Source organism: Lygodium microphyllum, chromosome 15, assembly GCF_053477565.2.
Source record: "Lygodium microphyllum isolate KBCC chromosome 15, Lygodium_microphyllum_v1.1.10, whole genome shotgun sequence".
NCBI classification, from domain to species: domain Eukaryota; kingdom Viridiplantae; phylum Streptophyta; class Polypodiopsida; order Schizaeales; family Lygodiaceae; genus Lygodium; species Lygodium microphyllum.
This window is the reverse complement of record NC_141149.1, coordinates 21,786,541-21,804,021: the sequence shown is the minus strand read 5'-3', so window position 1 is coordinate 21,804,021 and position 17,481 is coordinate 21,786,541. Positions and strand designations below refer to the sequence as shown.

Here is a 17,481-nt window from a genome sequence, read left to right as displayed (position 1 = left end):
CAAAGTAATGGCGAATCGGCTCCATAAGCATCTTCCTGCCATTGTACATCCTCTTCAATATGGTTTCATTAAGGGCCGAAACATTTTGCATAGTGTCTTGAATGTGCAACTGGCTATTGACTATGCAAGGCACTCTAATGAGGAGGTGGTATTGATTTAATTGGACCTGGAAAAGACTTTTGATTATTTAGACTGGTCCTTCATTGCAGAACTTATGTCTACTATGGGCTTTGGTACTCGGATGGCTCGTTTGATCTACACCATTAGTGTTGCGGCTTCTTCGCGAGTTATGCTGAATGGTGGTGTTACTGAGCCTTTTGTCCTTGCACGCTCTGTGAGACAGGGTTGCCATTTGAGTCCTCTCTTTTTTGCCCTTGCGACTCATCCGGTTCTTTCGATGTTATCTCATATGGCAGCTTCTACTCAGTTGGCTGGATTGTCTCTTCCTTTTGGACAACACTTCATTAGTAAATCCTTGGCTGATGACAGCTTTATGATTTTGCGTGCAGATAAGGATAATCTTCGCAAAGCATTAGATGTTTGGACTCTCTTTGGTCATGCTTCTGGTCTTCATATCAATGCTTTGAAATCAGCCATTCTCAGTTGCATGGAGTCAGATTTGCAGTCACTGGACTGGCAGGGAATGGTTGTTCCCCGTGGTTCCATTGTCAGGTATCTTGGGTACCCTTTGGGTGTCGATGTTCGACCGAAGCAACTACTAGAGTGGATTTCATAGAAACTGAGAGCTAAGTTTTTGTATTGGAAGTCACAGGCTTGGCCTTTCCATGTTCTCCTCAAAGTGGCTCAGACAATTATGTTGCCAATGCTCACATATTTCTTGCCATTGCTGCCTTGGACTACTACTACTTTGAATGCTGTTACCTAGTGCATTCGTTTCATGTTATGGAAGGACTCCTTACATGCAAGTATTTCATGGATCTCTTGGTCGCATGCATGTACCCCCAAACGCATGGGTGGTGGGGCTATTTTGGATGCCGAAACTCATATGATGGCACTCCGTTCGTCTCTTTTTTGTGCCATCTGCTTGGATCATCACCCGTGGGTCTTGATAGCCTGTTATTTTCTTGAGAATCACGGGCCTATGCATGGTAATACTCAAATTCGGAGCTCCTGGTGGCATGTTCTTAATGCAGACTCTCGGTTTTCTAGTCCTTCATCATCCCTGCTTGCTCACTTGGTATGTTCTTGGAAATTGGTTCTCCAGAAGGCTCAATGGCATCCAACGGAGGTCGAATGAGATCTATGTTACCGGATGGCCAAAAGGAGACCGTTGTAGATCTAGCCTTTGGGTTAGACATAGGTAAAGTTGGTAGCAACTCAAGGCATGCCGCATCAAGTTGCGGGGTAAGAAAGTCCCTAGAATATTTCCCGATCAACTAGTAGAAATACACATGGAAGGTCAACAGATAGGTGCATATGAAAGGTCATCCACCATGATCTTAGCTACTAACTCTTTTCAACGGGAACTATTGGCAGCCTCGCGATTACTTTCTTGGGAAGGCAAACATGAGCTCAGACCAAAATTTAACCGTATGGCACGTTTGGGCTTGACTTCAGTTGCAGATGCCACCCTTGCTAGTCGCAATGTGTTGATATCGTTTCGTACAGCCATAAGGCTTTTCAGGATCCCTCGTGGATACCGTGATTTATGGGGACAGCTTTTGATGGTGCTCCAGAGCAGACAACCCTTTCCTGCCCTTGCTTCGGATCGTCCCTGGCAGGACTGGGACCTTGCAGGCCGCCCGAATTTGGAAAAGGCCTCAGCTAACTAGGTGTATCATCTTCTGATTAAAGATCATCAATGGCTGGTTACTAAAGCTAATACTGTATGGGGATTGCGTAAATCTCAGTCATGGTGGAACGTAACTGTGATGGAGGGCTGGTTGAACAAGACACCTTTCAAATGCAAGTTCTTTCTTTGGAGGGTGATGATCGGTGGTCTTCCTCTTGCTTCAGCCCTTTCCAAGCGTCGAATCTCCAACAGCAATTGTTTCTTTTGCACCACCAGTGTGGAATCGGCCTGTCATCGATTTATTTCTTGCCCTCTTGCTAAGAAAATCTGGTAACTCTTGTCGGCGGTTTGGCGAGCAGTGGTTGGTTTCTCGCTAAGCCCTTTTGACTGATTTTTGCGCAGCCCAAATACCCCACACCGGCTTAGTCGCATATGAAGATCTTGTTTCACTTTCTTAGATACTGGGGCTGTTGGCACAATTGGACCATTCGGTATGCTTTTCTTTTTGATTCAGCCTATAATGTTCAGGGACATAATGCTAGGCTTAAAGGCCTCTTGCATTGCCAGATAGATCTCATTCGGCACTGTGACTTACTCCCTCCGGAGGACTTACTTCCTTGGCATATGGCAATTTCCTCTGCGTCTTTGCCATGACTTTTTGTAACTCTTTTGTCGTTTAGTACTTTAGAGAGAGAGAGAGATTTACACACGATGGCTTAGAGCCATCGTGTATCTTGTAATCATGTAAACTTGTATCTAAGCCATCGTGTATCTTGTAATCATGTAAACTTGTACCTTTTTTTCGTAATTAATACAATTACCTTTTACGAGAGAGAGAGAGAGAGAGAGAGAGAGAGAGAGAGAGAGAGGAAATGAGAGAGAGAGAGAGAGAGAGAGAGAGAGAGAGAGAGAGAGAGAGAGTGTGTGTGTGAGAGAGTTTTACGAAAAAAAAGAGTGTGTGAGAGAGTGGCATGGAGAGAAGTCCGAGCTGCGATGGCGTCCTTGCGTCGTGCCGCCTTGCCCTCGCCTGGCCCTGCACGCCCTCTCGTCGCCTTCATCTGCGCTGACGCAGAGTGAAGATCCCTCTTTCTCGCGCGCTCGCGTTCCGCTCAGTTGCTGCCCGACGTGACGTCGCTCGCCTGACGGCCCGTTGCTGCTCGCTGGTTACTTGCGCCTCCTCAGTCCCGTCGTCGCCTGCAGTTCCGTTCAGCCTGGACCTTCGTCGTGCTTGCTCCCTGCGCCGCCAACGTCACCCATCGCGCGTGGTTCCTGACGCCCTACGCCTGCCGCCGCCCACGCCTTCTTCGCCTGGCGCCCTGTTCGTAGCCGCCTCGACGCTCTGCTTCAAACGCCCTGTCCACGGCCGCCCTTGCTGCCCTGTCCCTTGACCTGACGGATCCCTGCCCGGCACCTCAGCCTGTCCCGTCCTGCCGTTGCGACCGACTGGCTTTGTTTCGCCCTTCTGCCCCTGCACGGTGACAGGTACAGCTTAGCTTTTATTAGCCGTCTTTGCAGAGTACACCCCGGGACAGCGCCTCTGTACAGACCAGCGGGCGAGAGAGAGAGCGGGAGAGAGACAGGGTCAGTCCTCCTTCAAGATCAAATTGTCACACGATGGCTGGTTTGGATCTGGATTTCATAGACCAAACAGTGGCAGCACTTGGCCCGGATTCTGATGCCGAGGAACCTGAGGACATGGTTCCGTGCAACGAAGAGATGCCCCCTGGTCCCGACATTCAGCCTGCGGGTAAACGTACCAAGCATACTTCGGACGAGATAGGTGTTCCTCAGGATCGTTCCTATGCTCAGGTTGTTTCGGATCCTGTGGACTCCCAGGATGTTGACTGGGAGCATTTGCTGGAATTTGCCAACACGTTGCTTGGCGATTATGTTCAACATAATCAGGAAGCCTTTTCCGACTCAGCACCTGAAGATGTTCTGGACGCCACCGTCGACCCAAAAACTGTCCTACGCTCCTTTTCAGTATTTTATGATCGCGCTGTGATACTCTTCTTCACTGGTCGAATCCCGCTGCTTCCTCGTATTCGCCAGTGGCTGCACAGTCTGCTACAAGGGGAATGTGTTGAAGAGATTTTTGTTGGCTCCCGGGGGTTTTTTGAGGTTCTGTTGAAATCAGAGACGCACCGTGCTGCTCTCCTGTCTAAATTGCCTTTATTTTTTGAACGCCGGTTGGTTCATGTGGTTCCATGGCGCCCAATGGCAGATTTTCAGCGTCTGCTGCAACGTGAATGCCCTGTGTGGGTAGAAGTGGAAAATTGCCCGGCTGTTTATTGGCCATTGTTGAAGGATGCTATGGCCGCGGTGGGACTGTTCTCGTCCCTCCCAGTCTCCGGGCAGTGAATCGCAACCGCTTGTGTATGCTATGGGACACTGCAAGAAAAAGGCCTGCTTGGTTGCGCCTCAATTGCTCGGGCATGCATCCGTTGCACTTTCGATTGAAATGGGGAAATTTTGCAGGGCATTGCTTTTCCTGTGGACAGTTGGGGCATTTTATGGCTGAATGCCCAGAACAGCAACACACCTCCGATGTTGGCCATGCGCCGCCCACGGAAGATATGGTGTGTGATGCCCCGTCGCTGGATGCTATTCACCAGCACCAAGTTCTGGCCAAAGGTAAACAACAGGTTTCGGGTCTGGATTCCCGCGCCACTGATTGGGTGGAAGTACGTTCAAAAAAAGGCAACAGGGTTGTTGCTGGCATGGAAAATACTGGTCCTACTCCTTCACAAGATTCCACGCGTACATATATGCGCAGGAAGGAAATGTTGTCTTCCGAGCGCGCTGCTCCTGCTATGGTTTCCTCCGCCCCCCGTCATCCGCCCGCCAGAAAAATGTATTCAGATCGTCCAAAGGGTCCCCCTGCTAAGCTGGCATTTGATACCAGAGGTAATGTCATTACCCTGTGGGACCGTCATTACCCCCGATTCAACCCCAAGCCAGCAGATATGCCATCTACTTCCAAATTTGGTCCTCAGAACTCTTTTGCTGTGTTGGCGGATTTCTTGGACGAGGGAGTCCTGGACATTCTTGCTGACAAAGTCAAATCGAGGCAAGCTGTGCCTCGTACCTGATTTGGCTTTAACTACACATGAAAATAGCCACGTGGAATGTGCGAGGAATTTGTTCTCGCCACAAGCAACATGCCATGTGGACGGTATTGCATGAAAATCAGTGGGATGTCCTGTGCGCTGTTGAGCACAAGAGTCACGGTGAAGCCGGAAAAGTAGTGGATTGCAATGGCTTTCGACTGTTCTATGCAGGGACACAGGCCATGCATTATTCGGGAGTGCTCATGATTGTACATGACAAATATCAGCCTGTGCTTATTAAAAATGATGTTCATGGCCGCTTTTTGGTGATTGAAATTTTATTCGAAGGGGAAATCTTATGGTTACTTGGCCTCTATGCTCCGAATGATTCGTCATCTTGTCGGGAGCTTTGGCAAACTTTGCAGACCTCCTTGTCACTTGGCAGACGCGGCTTCTTCATGGGGGATTTTAATATGTGTGTGGATTCTTCCCAGTCCACATCAGAGCATTCAGTAATGGACGCGCCCGAAAGTCGTATGTGGCATGAGTTGGCTCTTGCTGTTCTTAAGCAAGATCTCTGGTCCTGGCTACACCCGTCTTCTACAGGGTTTACTTTTCATTCGGCCCAGTATGCGACAACATGGTCGCGACTGGATCGTATGTATATCATGCAGAATGATGATTTTCTTCCCGAGATGCTCGACATCAAAGTGTTGCAGCATTATGCTTTGTCAGACCATTTCCCGCTGCAGCTTGAGCTGCTTGCACAACCAATTGCACCCTTCAAGCGATTTCTGGACCGACTCCCTTTGCGCTTCAACTCATCTTACCTGAAGCATGCACTCTTTCAGGGCTATATGCAGCAATTGATTGACAGATTCGTCTTGGATTTCTCTTCTCAGGGCACTGCGTCTTTTGAAAGATTGCTCTCTAATGTGCAGCGGGTCGCTCGGTAGTATGGAATTTATCATGCCTCGCTTTGTCGGCAGCGTCGCAAGGCAGCAGAGGATCTGCTGGCGTTGGTTCGTTCTCTGCTGGTGGACACTCCGGATGATGCATTTCTGCTCGCACTGGACATGTGGGTGGCTGATCTTATTAAAGCATTCCAGTTGAAATCATATCAGCAGGCCAAACTGCAACATCTGACGGAAACGTTGCAAGATAGTGCATGTCAGACCCATAAGTTCTTTCGAGCTCTCCATGCCTCTCCTGCTCGAGAAAATATGACCAGACTCGAGGGTGCAGAAGGCCACATTATCCTGGATCCATAGACTATTGTGCATATGTGCAGGAATTATTTCCGTGACCTTCTCGGTTCCATCTCTCCACCTTCGGCCCAAACTACTCAGGCCCGTTCGGCTTTTTATGACCAGGTCCGCAATCAGCTTCCGCAGGACATGCAAACTACTATGGAGTTCGATATTTGTGAGGCAGAGGTTATGGACGTCTTGTTACACTTGCCTAAGGATAAAAGCCCGGGGTGGGATGGTCTCACTAATGAGTTCTTTGAAGCTTTTGCTACCCAACTGGTGAAACCATTGTAGGCTTTGTTCCAGCAGGTGTGGGAAACGGGGATCATGCCCTCCTCATGGAAAGAAGGCCTTATTAAGCTGCTTCCAAAAGCTCCTTCCCCATCTAAGTTGACACAGTGGCGCCCAATTTCTTTGATGGGTTCAATGTACAAAATCTTTTCCAAAGTAATGGCGAATCGGCTCCATAAGCATCTCCCGGCCATTGTGCACCCTCTACAGTATGGTTTTATTAAGGGCCGAAATATCCTACACAATGTATTGAATGCTCAACTGGCAATTGATTATGCCAGGCATTCCAATCAGGAGGTCGTACTGATTCAACTGGACCTGGAAAAGGCTTTTGACTATCTAGACTGGTCTTTCGTTGCTGAACTTATGTCTGCTATGGGCTTTGGTCCGCGGATGTCTCGTCTCATATACACTATTAGCGCTGCAGCGTCTTCGCGGGTCATGCTGAACGGAGGTGTTACTGAGCCATTTGTCCTTGCCCGCTCTGTCAGACAAGGGTGCCCGTTGAGCCCTCTATTTTTTGCCCTTGCAACACATCCAGTTCTTTCGATGTTATCTCATATGGCAGCCTCTTCTCAGTTGGCAGGACTGTCGCTTCCTACAGGACAGCACTTCATTAGCCAATCCCTAGCAGATGATACTTTTATGATTTTGCGTGCGGATAGGGATAACCTTCGAAGAGCATTGGATGTCTGGAGCCTCTTTGGTCAGGCGTCCGGCCTTCGCATCAATGCCCTCAAATCAGCCATTCTCAGCTGCACGGAGTCAGATTTGCGGTCCTTGGATTGGCAGGGTCTGGTTGTTCCTCGTGGCTCCATTGTCAGGCACCTTGGTTACCCTTTGGGCGTTGATGTTCCCCCTAAGCAGCTGCTGCAGTGGATTTCTCAGAAAATGGTGGCTAAGTTTATGTATTGGAAATCTCAAGCCTGGCCTTTCCATGTTCGCCCCAAAGTGGCCCAGACTATCATGTTGCCAATGCTCATATATTTCTTGCCATTGTTGCCCTGGACTACTACGACTCCCAATGCTCTTACTCAATCTATTCGTTTCATGCTATGGAAGAAAGACTCATTGCATGCAGGTATTTCCTGGATCTCGTGGTCGCATGCGTGCACCCCCAAACGCATGGGTGGCGGAGCTATTTTAGATGCCCAAACTCACATGCAGGCACTCCGTTGGTCGCTTTTCCGCGCCATGTGCTCGGATCATCATCCATGGGTCGATATAGCCCGTTATTTCCTTGAGGGCCAGGGGCTTCAACATGGCAATGCCCAGATCCGGAGTTCTTGGTGGCATGTTCTTAATTCTGATTCGCGGTTCTCCAGTTCTTCTTCGTCGCTGCTTACTCATTTGGTGTGTTCCTGGAAACACGTCCTCCAGAAGGCTCAGTGGCACCCAGCGGAGGATCGCTTAGCTACTAACTCTTTTCAATTGGAGTTGCTGGCAGTCTCGCGTTTACTTGCTTGGGAAGGTAAACAGGACCTCAGACCACAATTCAACCGGATGGCCCGTTTGGGTTTGTCTTCAGTGGCGGATGCCACCCTTGCCAGTCGCAATGTGCTTATATCTTTTCGTACAGCCAGGAGGCTTTTCAGGATCCCTCGTGGATACAGGCCTTTATGGGAACAGCTTTTGAGGGTGCTCCAGAGCAGACAACCCTTTCCTGCCCTTGCTTCGGATCATCCCTGGCAGGATTGGGACCTACAAGGCCGGCTGACTTTAAGCAAAGCTTCTGCTAACCAAGTGTATCATATTCTGATTAAAGATCATCAATGGCTCGTCACCAAAGTGAATGCTTTATGGGGATTACGTAAATCCCGGTCATGGTGGAGGGAAACTGTGATGGCGGGCTGGTTGAACAAGACACCCTTCAAATGTAAAGTTTTTCTTTGGAGAATGATGATTGGTGGTCTTCCGCTTGCTTCGGCTCTCTCCAAGCGATGAATCTCCAATGGCCACTGTTTCTTTTGCACCACTGCTGTGGAATCCGCCCGCCACTGATTTATTTCTTGCCCCATCGCAAAGAAAGTCTGGTTATTTTTGTCGGTTGTTTGGCAAGGAGTGGTTGGTTTCACCCTGCGCCCCTTTGATTGGGTTTTCGGGCAGCCCAAATACCCCGCTCCTGCACAGCCACATATGAAGCTCGTGTATCATTTTCTTCGATATTGGGGCTGCTGGCATAACTGGACCATTCGGAATGCTTTTCTTTTTGACTCCGCCTATAATATTCAGCAGCATATTGCGAGGCTTAAGGGCCTCTTGTATTGGCAGTTGGATCTTCTCCGGCATTCTGATTTGCTCTCTAGGGAGGACTTACGTCCCTGGCATAGGGCAATTTCCTCTGCATCTTTGCCATGACGTTGTAACTTGTAGTTCTTAGAATCTCTTCACATGATGACTTAGATTGTCGTCATGTATCTTGTAATCAAGTAATCTTGTACTTTTTTCGTAATTAATACAATTACCTTTTACGAAAAAAAAAAGAAAAGAGAGAGGAAATGAAATGAAATGATATATTGACGTCTACAAAATGCCAAAATGACCTATGAGACCATGAGTTACAATCATGTGTATGATGGTACAACTGTCTGGGTAAAATATGTAGCACAAAGCAAAATAAGTAAGGAAACTATGGCTATGTGTAAAACATAGATCTCTATCTAGTAACAATGAGCTCCAAATGGTATAATCTCATGTGGGTATGGAGGGCCTAGCTCTAGCTTGAGCAGTAATCCCTTGTATCTCCTATGAAGGTGTTGCCGGTGTCTGTGTCAAGGCCTAGGACGTTTGGATCGGCTAAGCTGAACGGCTCAATCAATCTGTGTTCCTTGTCTATATGTGGACTGTGGCGGTGAGAGAGGCTCTCGTGTGGACTGTGGCTGTAACTTTATTGAAGTCTTCTGAGTTTCCTTTGCAAAGAAGTCTATGAGCTGCCTCTGTGGAGGGTCTCGGTGTCCTGGAGCAGTTGTACTCCTGAGGCGCATGTCATGAAGCCGTCGTATCTCAAGAAGAAAGAGGCCAAGGCATCGTTGATCGGTAAAATCCGTCTCTAAAAAGACAGTGGAAACGACCACATACCTCATAATACATTGGGCAGCGGCAGATATAATGCTCCTTTGTCTCTGGGTCTAATTGGCATATCTAGCATATGCGCTCCTCTGATGGGATGGATCTATACTGCTAGTCTCAATCTCTAGCTGATGTGAGGAGGTACGCAACTAGCCAATAGTACATCTGATCTCATGGGAAAGGTGGGTGTCCATGTATCTCAGGCGAGCAATAAATCCATCATCTGTAGTATGAAGGAAATGCTCGCGGTAGAAAGCCATCTTTGTCCCTAGCTCCTGCCCTGGTATCAATCATATCCGCCTGATATCCAACTGGGTAAGATCCATTCTGATGATCTTGCGAATCTCTAATCTGCTCAGATCAAGAGATGGTGCATCAAGGGAGTATTGGAAGGGGGGTAACTTGTCCATGCTAAAGCCATCCAGCTCAAACGAGGCCGATATCTATGTATACCAACATGAAGTATCACCCTCTCTAGCAAGCTGTTTGGAGAACTCAAGGGCCAACCGTGCATACCTGTGTGTGGGTAAGTGCCATAGGCTATGTATGTATGTGACCGATCGGGTGAGGGCCTCTACCACAATCGGTGCAGTTACTAGCTCAGCTCTGATGATCTCATGTGGCACTAAGGCCTTACATCTGATCATCCCGGATATCATGGACACTAGGGGTTTCTCCATCGACCTCCATCCGTCATAAGTGCACCCTGATCTACTACGGTGGTCAAGATTGGGCCCCCATATGTGTACTCCATAAAGTAGTGTGGATGTGACCAGTGTATCGAAGAGCCATAGCTTGGTGCGGGGTTCTTGGAATTGCACCTTTGAGCACATCCTCTCCAAACCACCTAGTGTTGTGTATCCGCGAGTCAGTCTAGTGTCTCCTGCCTCTCGTATAGAAAAGGTGGGCCCTGTGAATAAGACTCCCAGGTATGTATAAGAATCCAGGTACTCCAGCTCCTCAGATCCATATGTGAATTTAGGTGCCGATCTCCTGACCCATTGTGGTGTAGTATTAAATACCATCACCTTGGTTTTACCAAGGTTCACTGAAAGCCCACTGTCCAAAGTATAGGAGTGTAATGCATCCAATTGTCTCTGTAGACCCTCTGGAGAGTCAGCTATTAATACAATGTCATTTGCATACAATAGGAGAGGTATCCAAGTGCCTGCTAGTGGAGCTCCTCTATCTCCTTCTTGTGAAATGTAATCAGCAATCCTATCAATGTACATGCCAAATAGTGTCGGAGAGAGGGGGCATCCTTGCTTCACCCCAATGGTGGAGTAAATAGGTGCTGAAAGGCCCTCAGGTGTCTGAACTCTGCCCACAACCCTCTCATACAATGCCAAAATACCCCAATTGAGCTCTTTTGGTACTCCCATGGCATGCAATCTATGTATCAGCCTGTCTCTCGGTACTGTGCCAAAGGCTTTGCAGAAGTCCACAAAGCAGCAGTAGGTCTATCGGCCATGGGCCCTTCCCTCCTCAATGATCGCTCCGAGTGTGAGGATGTGATCCAATGTGGAGAAGCCTCTCCTAAAGCCAGCCTGTCCTTGTGCTCTAAGACTCCACCTATCTGCCCACCTGCTTAACTCATGCTTAAGGATGGAAGCATATAACTTAGGCAATGTATGCCCAACCATGATAGTCCGATAGTTACTGGGTAGAGTAGGGTCCCCTGACTTGAGGATAGGCACAATAGTGTTCGTGCTCCAGCTTTCTGGTAGGCCTTCACACATGGCTCTGTTAAACATGTAAGCTAGGAATCCTGCCACCAAATCTCTCGCATGGATCAAGTGCTCGGCTACTAGTCCATCATGATCTTGTGCCTTTCCTCTGCTAAGTCTATCAATGGCCTCTCGGACCCTACTTTCTGTAAAGAAAGTGGTGGTCTTTGGACAAGGCTCAAGTGGGTTAGGAAGAGGTGGTTGACCCTCCAGAGTATAGAGACTAGCTACATACTCTTCCCATACAGCAGTGGATGTAATAGGTGTGGTTGGGCAATGGTCTTTGAAAAGGCTCCAAGTCTCTCTAGAGTCCTGGCTTAAGAATAACTGATATAGGTCTCGCTCCAGCTGGGCCAAGAATGTTCTCTTCTTCCACCATGTGAGGCGTCTAAAGAGTATCTGTGCCTGTCTCTGGGTAGTGGACCCCAGCGCTATCTCTCTCTGTAGCCATGCGCTAGTCTCACGTCACTCATCATCATACCACTTGTTCCGAGGTGTCCCCCCTGGTGGAGGCTCTCTGTGTGGGTCGTTGAGTGTGGGAAGGCTACACTTGTAGCGATGTGTAGGGCCTTACTGAACTGTTGAGTCAGCTCCTGTAATGGAACGTTGGGGTTTGCATCATGTAATAGTCTAAGGATCTCCGCCTCATAGGTATCCTTTGTCTCTCTGGAAAAGACGTATCTCGGGTAGTGGTGAGTTGCATGATGGGTTTGTGTGTCAAGTGAATTGGAGGTTGATGGTGAATGATAGGTAGGCATGATCCACTACAACTCCGAGAAGGTGTGGGGATACTGAGAGGTCCTGGATGTGAGATATCAGTGTTGGTGGGGCAAGAACATAGTCTATTGTGTTGGCACCGTGTCAATGAGGATAACATGTGAAGTCATCGGATAGGGGGTATCTAGCAAGGCCATTGAGAATGGCCAACCTGTGTGCTGTGCCCATCGCCACAAGGTATCTCCCATATTCGGTGACTTTCCCCATATCTTGAGATGTCCTCTCTAGCTGTAGCTCTGACACATCTTGCTCTTGTAGCATCTCCTCAGATGCATCAAAGAAAGACACCTGATGGGAGGCTATTGTGGCATTTAAGTCTCCTAGTAAGATAACGTCTCCCTCCTTCGAGAACTCCCAAATGTCCTCATCCAAAGCCACATATAGTGATAGACCCTTGGGTGGGGTGTATCGGGACGTCATAGGGGGGAAATAGCATATGGCAACATACAAAGTGCGTTCCTCACCCCGCACTCTCATCCACATGTATTTGGCCTGCTCATCTTTGCGGACTACCTGGATCATATGCTGTAGCTCCTTCTTGATTAACACTGCCACTCCTCCCGACCCGCGATTACTGTGGTTTGTGCGTGTCTCCTTCCTGCAAGCTGACTCCCACCTATAGCCTATCACCCGTGGAAGTGTAGTATGTGGCCCCTGATGTGTCTCTGAGTAGAACACTATATCTCTCCCTCTGAATGTCTCCTCAAAAGCTCCCACATCCAATCGGAGGGCTCCATTACAGTTCCAGACTACAAGTGCAAGGTTGGCCATATGTCTCATGCTGTCATTTGTGGCGCCTCTCCATGACCACCACTCTCCCTCCTCTGTAGAAGGCGAGTTTGCCCTCCTCCCTGGTTGCCTTAGTTTTTGGCATGCACTCCCTCATGTGGGCTAGTCGGGTTGGTGTGAGATTGTAACCCAAAAACACGCACTGGTCCTCTGTAGAGAGAGAGAGAGAGAGAGAGAGAGAGAGAGAGAGAGAGAGAGAGAGAGAGAGAGAGAGAGAGAGAGAGAGATATTAATGTCTATGAAAGGCCAAGTTGGCCTATGAGACCAAAACATTACATACAAAATGTCTGGGAAACTTTTGAGGTCCCAGTAAAGCTACCATCTAATGCTATGATAAACTAATTGAGTAGGTACAAAATGGTATGTAGGTTGGGTACAATTCATTTGTGTTCCAAGTATGGTGTGGAACTGCTCATGGAGCTTGGTCATCCTAAAATGTCCCGCATGGGTCTATCTAACATCGAGAGGTTGAATCAGCGGGGCAAGGCCCTTTGGTGGTGGCATAGTATTCCTTGTATCCTCGACATGTGCGTCCTGTGGGGGCGGGGGCCAGTTGGGTGTGGGCGCCAAGCTTTTCTTCTTGCCGTGGCTATGGCTAGGGTGGTCCCCCGTGGTCGGGAGGTCAGCAGGACTGGTGGGGGCTTAGGGGTGGGGATGGTAGTCGTCTCTTGGTAGAATTCTGTGAGCAGGCGTTGGGCAGCTCCCTGTCTCTGCTTCGAGGTCCCGAGAGAGAGAGAGAGAGAGAGAGAGAGAGAGAGAGAGAGAGAGAGAGAGAGAGAGAGAGAGAGAGAGAGAGAGAGAGAGAGTTATATTAACGTCTTCTAAAGACTAAAACTGGCCTATGAGACAAACTGTGATACAACTGATGAGGTCCAGCTATCCAAAATAAAAGTGCTGAATGAAAAGCTAAAAACTGGAAACTGAAAATACGGTGCTGTGAGTGTGATAAGTGTCGTGTATGTGTATGTGCGTATGTAGCTCTGGTACTCCAGATAATGGCTACAAAAGGGGAACAAATGTCGGCTGTGATAGGGGAACAACTGTCGGGTGTGATAAAGTGGTGCGATGTGTATATGTAACAGATGCAGGGAGATATACTATCCTGGGATGTAGTAGCAATCGTCGAAGTCGCTAATAGCAGGTGATCCCTCCTGGATGCAGGATGTGGTACATCGGCGGTGGAGAAAGAGCAAACTGGAGATCTGAGATCCAATGTATGGAGTGTCGTCGGATCTCAGTCTGCTGTCGATGTAGATCAAGAATCCTCCGGATCTCCTGTCGGTGTGGCTGTGGGGTCTGAAACCCACGGATCCTTGTGCGGTGTCGGGTACACTGGTCCTCAGCCTGCTGTAGTGTGAGCCCGGAGGTCTGGCTGGAGGCTGGTACAGTAGCTCTCACTCTGTCTGTCTGAAAGAACTGTGTAATAGTCGTCTGGGTGGGCCCCTCTCTGACTGGGACCCGCTGTGTGCTCTGTTCTCTGATGTGCCATGCCTCTCTCAGAAAACGGCCAAACGATCTCTGATCCATATTAGTCATACATCCCTGAAGTGAGCTGCTCAATGTGTATCTAGATCTCAACTCTGAGTATGCCGGGCATCTGAGAACAAAATGCTCCTCACTCTCCACCTTTGATCTGCAAAGGGGGCATATCCTCTCCTCTCGTGGGATGCCACTGGCTCTGCCACTCTCAATCATAAGCTGATGTGATGATACCCTGAGCTGTCCAATAAGAACTCTCAATCGATGTGGCATATAGATCTGCATATATCTCGGAATCTCTATGAATCCCTGCTCTGATATGCTCAAGAACTGTGTATAATAATGTGCCATCTTCGATGGCAGTGGCTGTGCAGGGCTGATCCATGTCCTCTGTATATAAATATGCCATATCTCCTGTCTGATGACTCTGTTCCTCTCAGAGAGAGAGAGGGTGTAAGTGGGAGCCTGAGTATCATATAGAAGAGGTGGGAGTCTATCAATGTCCAGCCCATGTCTGTCAAACCAAGCTCTAGTGTGTGCATACCATGATGTGGTATCCCCTGCTCGAGCCATCTCCTGAGATGCCATATATGCTCTGTATGCAATGCGATCTCTGTCCATATCCTGAAATCTGTGTAGGAAGCAGACTGTCTGAAATAATGCCTTGACTAGCATGGGTGGTGTGGCAAGCTCTGCTCGCACAATGTCATATGGGACTGAGGCCTTGATGCGAATCAATCTAGATATCATGATCACCTGAGGTCTCTCCATCAATGTCCATACATAATCGGCAAGGCCTGGCCCCCATATAGCTGCTCCATACATCAGTGCTGGAGTGACTAGAGTATCAAAGAGACACCCCTTGGTGTGGGGATCCTGGAAATGTGCCTGATGACACTGTCGCTCCATAAGAGCCAATGCTGAGTATCCTCTAGTGAGGCGGTCACGAGCTGCCTGTGTCATCGAAAAAGTCCCTGAGGTTGTTGTAAAGGTGACTCCCAAATATACATATGATCCAGTGACCTCAATACTCCCTCCTGCTGCCATGAAAATACTCTGTCTGCGTATCTGAGCTGATGTATGGAATATAAGAACCTTGGTTTTACCAAGGTTCACTGTCATGCCTCTCTGTATGCAAAAATCAGCCAATGCTAATAAATGCTGCTGTAATCCCTGAGCTGAGTCTGAGACCAACACAATGTCATCTGCATATAGTAAGATATGAACTGTGGCTCCACTGAGATCTATACCTCCACCGGCTCGCTGTTGAATAAACTCTGCTATCTCATCAATGTATAGCCCAAATAGAGTCGGTGAGAGTGGGCATCCTTGTTTCACACCAATGGTGCTCACAAGGGGATCTGATATACCTCCTGGACATCTGACTCTGCCAGTAACCTGCTCATATAGTGCATAAATACCCCACATCATGTCATCATCCACCCCCAGATCAAGTAGGCGTCTGAAAAGCCTCTCTCTCGGAACCAAGTCAAAGGCTTTGCGGAAATCCACAAAGCAACAGTACAATCTCTGTTTCTTCACTCGTGTCTGGTCGATCAGACAACGGAGAGTGAAGATGTGGTCTGAGAGAGAGAGAGAGAGAGAGAGAGAGAGAGAGAGAGAGAGAGAGAGAGAGAGAGAGAGAGAGAGAGAGAGAGAGAGAGAGAGAGAGAGAGAGAGAGATGGCGGACGATCGTGTCCTGTCCCTGAGCCGCCTGCGGAAGCCCTGTCCTTGAATCGTCTACGTGGTCGGTCCCTACCTGTGGACGTCGACCTGCACGCGGGTGCCTACCTGTGGAGGCTCGAGATTCGTCGAGGACGTCCGTGCCTGCAAGGTCTGCCTCGTTCCTGTTTCGCTTACTGCCTTCTTGTCTTCTGCCTTTGGCCATCAGGTCGAGATCCGAACTCCCCCTGCTGTGCGACTGTGCCCTACTGCGCGGCGTCCTGCCTGATGTCTCCCCTCTAATGCGTGCACAGCCTGTTCTGCCTTGCCCTGCCCTTGCCTATCCTCTGGACTCATGTTGCCTCCCTGCGTGCGACCTTCCTCCTCTGGTCCGCGCGAGAGAGAGAGAGAGAGAGAGAGAGAGAGAGAGAGAGAGAGAGAGAGAGAGTGAGAGAGAGAGAGACATAATTGGGGAGCATGCGACTGCGACTCTGCACAGTTCACAGAGCTGATCTGCCCCTGTACAGCGAGAGAGAGAGAGAGAGAGAGAGAGAGAGAGAGAGAGAGAGAGAGAGAGAGAGAGAGAGAGAGAGAGAGAGAGAGAGAGAGAGAGAGAGAGAGAGAGAGAGAGAGAGAGAAGAGAGAAGAGAGAAGCATGGTTGGTCTGGATCTGGCTTTTATTGACCAAACGGTAGCAGCCCTTGGTTCGGATTCTGATACAGAGAAACCAGAGGATATGGTTCCTTGCACAGAGGAGATGCCTCCTGGTTCTGACTTTCAGCCTGCGGGCAAACGCTCCAAGCATACTTCAGAAGAGACAATGGGTCATCAGGAATGTTCTTATGCTCAGGTTGCCTCTGATTCAGTGGATTCTCAAGATATTTCAAGATATTGACTGGGAGCATTTGCTGGAGTTTGCTAACACTCTGCTTGGCAATTATGTCCAACATAATCATGAATCTTTTTCTGACTCTGGCACCGAAGATGTTCTAGAAGCTACGGTGGACCCGAAAAATGTCTTGCACTCATTTTCGGTGTTTTATGACCGTGCGGTTATACTCTTCTTCACTGGCAGGATCCCAGTGCTTTCCCATAGTCGCCAATGGCTGCACAATCTGCTATAAGGAGACTGTGTTGAGGAGATTTTTGTGGGGCCCTGAGGCTTCTATGAGGTGCTGTTGAAATCTGAGAAGCATCGTGCGGATCTCCTGTCTAAATTGCCATTGTTCTTTGATCGCCGTTTGGTCCATGTTGGCCATGGCACCCTATGGCAGACTTTTAGCGCCTGCTTCAATGTGAATGCCCGGTGTGGGTTGAAGTGGGAAATTGCCTGGTTGTCTATCGGCCACTGTTAAAGGATGCCATGGCCATTGTGGGCACTGTTCTGGTCCCCCCGAGCCTAAGGGCCGTGAATCGTAATCGTTTGTGTATGTTATGGGACATTGCTAGGAAAAGGCCTGCGTGGCTACGTCTTAATTGCTCTGGTATGCATCCTTTGCACTTTCGTTTGAAATGGGGCAACTTTGCAGGACACTGCTTTTCGTGTGGAAAATTGGGGCATTTTATGGCCGAATGCCCAGAGAAGCAACCGTCTTCAGATGATGAGCATGTTGTGCTTCCTATGGAAGCCCAA

The 17,481-nt window shown here is 48.8% G+C and overlaps 1 protein-coding gene and 1 pseudogene across 6 annotated transcripts in view; one reads left to right on the top strand and one right to left on the bottom strand.

Annotated features, from left to right (window-relative positions):
- Positions 1 to 17,481, top strand: part of DEG14 (Trypsin family protein with PDZ domain-containing protein) — a 116,445-nt gene that overhangs the window by 78,671 nt on the left and 20,293 nt on the right. The window lies entirely within an intron of this gene.
- On the bottom strand, positions 9,547 to 10,795 carry LOC148024334 (uncharacterized; annotated as a pseudogene).